The following is a 5,626-nucleotide window of genomic DNA, read 5'->3' as shown; positions in this document are numbered from 1 at the left end:
TCCTCCTCCAAGAAAAAAAAGTTATGTTGCAAGAAAAATATCAGCCTTGTAGCATACAGTTCCTGGTGAAGCAGGTGTGGAGTGTCACTGCGAGAGCAGCAGCAATGTACTTGCAACAGACCTGTTTGATTATTGCACTTGTGTACCCCTGCAGTGTATGCATGGGCTCTGTTAATAACTAATACTGCAAGCTACTATGGTAGCCAGCCCGTACAATACAATTCACTGTTTAAAACACAGTACAAAACTTTCAGCAGTAAAAGATCTTTCATCTCATCACATGCTGTAATATCAAATAACTTCCAGCTGTTTTGATTACTCTTTATTGAGCGAGGCATTATTTTCTTTGTTGTCTAGAAATTTTGCAATCAGTTGCACCATGCTTGCATTTATGGCATTCGCTTCCTTCTGGAGGCGCACCATTATCTTGCGCATTTTGTGTGCCTTGCGGTCGGCCTTTGCTGCTGCCTCGCTTTCTCCTTTATGGACGGCAACTAGCTGCTCTATAGCAGATCCTTGTCGCTTGTGGCGGCTCTTTTGGGGTTCCCTTCTTTTGGCGCTTGTGCCAACACCGGCACTGCTGCTCGCCCCTGCTGTGGCAGTGCTGCTTACGCCAGCACTGGCCCTGTTTGTGTCGCCGCTGCTGTTGCCTGTGCTTTGCAGTACAGGTACTGCAGCACTGGCACTGCAAAAGGGGGAGCTGGCCGCAAGTTGTGAGAGGTCGTCTCTTCTGCTTCCTTCAGGCAGGCTGTCCTCCCATGAGAGGAGCACTTCCGAGCCGTCTGGTTCCTCATTGACAACTGGCAGCTGCACATGATGAAACATACAAGACATGTTATCTCAGAAAAGAGGTTAAATGTGTTCTAATGTAATGCAATCATCCGCTTCCACAATATATTAAAAACACTAACTTATGATGGCCAAACTGGAAAGAAGGCAGCGGTTCAAATTTTTGTTTTCCTGAACTTAACTAAATATATATATATATATATATATATATATATATATATATATATATATATATATATATATATATATATATATATGAAGATCCAGAAATGTACATCAGCATTTCCTAGCCCCAATTTTCACATGAACCAATGGGTTCAGTTCAGTTTTTTCCTGAATACTGTTGCGGAGTGCAATCGCCTTCTTCTAGGTTTATGTGACTCGAAATATTTTGTGAAGGAGTTGGAGGATTTTTATACGGCTCCAAGTGTTGGTGTTGTGATGAATGTTGGATTTTGTGCCCTTTACATGACTGGTGGCTATTGCGGCTAATGGTTTTATGGCTTTTATAATTGTGTGCCCTCCTGCTTGGGCCAAAGTTATGGCTCGCAGTATGTACAATTAAATAAATGAATGAACAGCTGAACAAGACAGTATACCAAGCAGATCATAGTCAATATCAAGCAATATGTTAAACATTTACAAGCATGTGGGGCATGGTTGAGCAAGGGTAAACCGAGCTGACGAGGTTGAGTTGAACCGAAGTACATGGAAGGTGAGGTGCGAACTCTGGCACGACAAGCCGTTGCGATTTGAAGACGCAAGTGCCATTTCCGCTCCCCATTGCCATTAATGCTCATTGTTGTGAGAGTAGTTTAATATGCACCCCCTCCCCTCCGAGTCGGTTCAATGGTTCCAAAGGAAGGATTGTTGGGTCAGTTGGTTCCTCATTCATGGCTTAAAAACAGCACGAAAAATGGGATGATCCAGAAAGAAGGAATAGACAGCACTGAACCTGCAATTGAGAGTATTTTATGTGAAATGGCAATAAATACAGAAAGCATGCACAAAGTGCTTATAGAAAAAAACGCAATACAATACAGATATTACTTATGCCGGATGTCACGCCTAACTAGAAACAAGGGTTAAAAATGAATTATTAGAGACAGCCGACTGAAACCAGTTGCATATTACTGACAGCCATTTTGCACATCACAGGCAATTTTTGTATCGCCATTAAATAATAGTTTAAGTTTAATTATCAAAATTAATAATTATTGACTTTAGGCAACAAATTGAATTTGAAAAGTTGTAGAGCACATTCAGAAACCCCCATTCCATCATTTACGATAAGGATACACTCACGTCTGTCTTTTTCCCGGCTGCAAAGAAAGGCCGCGAAATACAAAATAAACCACGTGACTAACGCACTTGCGCGCCAAGATCGTGCTGCTCTCAAGCGTGGTTTGGGCAAACGAAATCACCTGCAGCGTTGACTCGACGGCCTCGCACCAGCGGCAGGCCGATAAGTTGGCGGTGGTTTCTCGTCTGCGTCAGCCAGCGGCACATATGACGGTGCGAATTGCGGCCGTGAACTTATCGGCCTGCCGCTGCTGCGGGGCAGTCGAGCCAAGGCTAGAGCGATTTCGCTCGCTCAAACCACGCTTGAGAGCAGCACGATCGTGGCGCACAATCCGTTAGTCACGTGGCTTATTTTGTATTTCGCGGGCTTTCTTTGGAGCTTAGAAAAAAAGACGCACGTGAGGAGGATTTCTTTATCGTAAATGGTGGAATGGGGGTTTCTGAAGGGGCTCGACAACTCTTCAAAGGCAATTTGCTGTCTAAAGTCAATATTTATTAATGTAGATAATTAAACTTAATTAAATATTAATTATTTGCGAAACAAAAAATTGTCTATGGTGCGCAAGATGGCTGTCACCAATATGCAACTGGTTTCACTCGGCTGCCTCTAATGATTGATTTTTTAACCCTTGGCTCTAGTTAGCTGGGACACACGGTATACTTCGAAGACAGCACAGAAAAGGACAACCACAGAAGAGGACACGACACAAAGAACGCTTCTCTTCTGTGGTCCTTTTTTACGCGGTCGTTCATTCCAAGTATGAATCACCAACTAGCCCACCACTTTGTTTTATTGAATTACTTGGACAATACAGATATCACAGAAATTTATAATCTACTTTGCTACTTCCCTTCAGTGTCCCTGTAGAGAACAACAGTTCGCAATAACAACTTATGATCCACAGGTTGCTGTATTACTCCACTGTGTTCAATCCCAGTTGCTAATAGAATCAATGGACAAAGATGAGTATCTACAAGAGAGAAGGATGAAGGTGAAGCTGCATGTGCACAGGTGTGAAAGATGAATTATCATACAGCACTAGCAATATTAATATATCACGAAAATAAAGGCACCGAAATTCTGGTGCGTACCATAACTTTATCTTAATAGATACTTAAGTCGTATCCATCCGCAGTGTGTGCCTTTTGGCATATGATTCCCACCTGAAAAAAAAAACGCAACCTAAACTAGCAATGCACATTGAACTCCCTGTACAACAAAGCGGTCTTTTCTCTGGCATGGTAACATTAAGTATATGGGGATACAACCAGCTAACTACCGATATATAGAATTGCTAGAAAAAAAACAAGGATTTATGGACGAACAGTGGGAGTTCCTTGGCTAGTTGGTTCACGTTTCAGAACAAGGCAAAAATGTAGACGTGGAGGCCAGTGCCCATGTTTGTGGGAGTGGTTTACACAACTGCTTGAGTCTGTTCTTTATTATCTATCGTTGACCAGCATTTTATAATGAGTATAAGTTCCGCACTGAGAAATGAGCAGCAATAGAATTCTGAAGTGATATGAACGTCATTACACGCAATGATATAAATCACAAATTACCTATAAACTTTCCTCGACTCGCCCATCATCGTTGATGGGAAGGCAGCCGAGGAAACTGGAGCTGCCAGTAGAAGATCCATGGGACATCAGGCGACCCAGTTGAAGCGCCTGTCCGTCTCAGCTGCCTGGACAAATAAAAATGATGTGAGCTATTAAATGTGTTGCTAAAAAACATTTGAAGGTTGTGATCACCACATTTTTCTCAGTGGATTAAGCTTCACCGTACACATTCTCAATGCAAGAATAAAATTTCACAGATAAGTGTCTAATGCATATGCACAGGTACTGGTGAAATTAATGCATGCAATTTACATTTGCAATGTGGCTAAACTACATCCTGTTAGTTGCTGCCTTGCAATTGAAGCCACAGCTGTGTATTATGGTTCAACTATTGTCATTCTAGCAATACCTTACTTCGTTAATTTCTAGATTTATTTCTTTGATATATCTTTCCCAGGCTTCACTGTGTATACTACTTCCCAAATGCTGCTAGTACACAGTGAAGCCTGGTAAAGAAATACGAAATCAATCTAGAAATTCAATTAACTACATTGTTGTTCTAGCAAGGGGCCAGAAATAGCGACGCGTACAGCAATGCTGTCAGCGCTGCAGCTCGCAATTTGCAAATAAAAACGACGAACAACACGTGTGTAACGAGGAAGACGAAGTTTGCATGCAGCGCCGTGCACGCGTGCACGAGCGAAGATTATAAGTGCTGTGTATGCTGCTCCTGCCTGAGGACATTACTCTCGAGTCCTTACTACCTCAACAATGCATTCTCAAGATCGTCTTCGACACTCCAGAACTGTGCGACGACGGCAAAGAGAATCGACGCGTTGCTGCAGCGACAACACATGCTACTGTCGCACATGCGAGGCTGACGTAAGCATTTCAGCTGCACTATGAAAACAGCGCCAAGAACCCGATGGGACGAGCATCGTTCAGTAAATGTCGCACTTACCGTATTTCTTGTTGAGGTTTTCCATTTTCAGCTTCACTTGTTTGCTGGCGTATGGGCCTTGTCCCGGCGGCAGCCCGGCGTTCAGTTCCGCTACAATCGCAGCATATATCCGAGCGTTGCGCGTGTTACCGTATCAGATCCGTATCAGATGCGTATCAGGGCCGCGGTTGTTGAATCAAGCCAGATGACACAACTCTGGGAGGACGAGTCGTTCGATGCTGCTGCTGCCATGGGCGCCGCCATCTTGTCGGGTAACGTAGCAAACGGTGGTCAGCAAGCTCGGTTTGGGTAACTGTGGTTAGGTGGCGTAACTGCAGTTTCGTCTGCCGTGTGAGCGCGGATAACTATAGTTACGAGAAACCGTAGTTACCTTAACTGTGGTTAAGGTCGTCCGTGTAAATGCGGTATTACGCGCTTGCGCTCTGTGCTCCTAAAAAACGTGCTGTCATTCGTGCGTTGAATGTTAGCAGTAGTTGAGCTTGCGTGGGATGATGTCGACAACACATGACTTAGGAGCAGGGATCAGTGGCTAGTGGTTAACGCCACTCAGAAACTAATGCAGAAAGTGGGAGGGGACATTTAAGATCCGCCTTAAGGGTATGACGCGATAGCCTTAATGGGTTAATGCCCATATATGCGGTATTGATAATTCTGCACTTTACATTCATACATCGCTAGGAGTCCTCGCGCCATATGTCTAATATTCATGAAGAAAAGTTTTGAATATTGGAAACATGTAGGGTATTCGTTTAGAAATATTGAAGGTAATGGCGCATTCTCCTGATATGTAGCAAAATCCTTCTTTTATAGGGTTCACACTGCTCTCATCGAGCAGTTAAGACTCTAATAATAAACCGTTGGGAACGCTTTTGATGACAGCAAAATCGTTAACAGCAAAAAAATGCATGTCTGCAGATGGGAGGTGTGGGAACATGTTGACTGTTATAGTAAAATCTTACTATATCTGAAAAAATAGTGCTCATGAACTTTTTCCCGTTCGAGAATGCTTTT

The 5,626-nt window shown here is 43.3% G+C and overlaps 1 long non-coding RNA gene across 1 annotated transcript; it reads right to left on the bottom strand.

The window, feature by feature from the left end:
- Positions 1-305: 305 nt before the first annotated feature.
- On the bottom strand, positions 306-4,887 carry LOC144115655 (uncharacterized). Its single transcript, XR_013311506.1, has 3 exons — positions 4,616-4,887; positions 3,655-3,779; positions 306-807 (listed from the first exon to the last, which is right to left on the bottom strand). It is a non-coding gene; the product is annotated as an uncharacterized LOC144115655 (long non-coding RNA).
- Between the last annotated feature and the right edge of the window lie 739 nt (positions 4,888-5,626).

The sequence above is a fragment of the Amblyomma americanum genome, chromosome 1 (genome assembly GCF_052857255.1).
Source record: "Amblyomma americanum isolate KBUSLIRL-KWMA chromosome 1, ASM5285725v1, whole genome shotgun sequence".
In the NCBI taxonomy this organism is placed as follows: domain Eukaryota; kingdom Metazoa; phylum Arthropoda; class Arachnida; order Ixodida; family Ixodidae; genus Amblyomma; species Amblyomma americanum.
The sequence above is the reverse complement of the archived record's forward strand: the minus strand, read 5'-3'. Positions and strand labels throughout refer to the sequence as shown.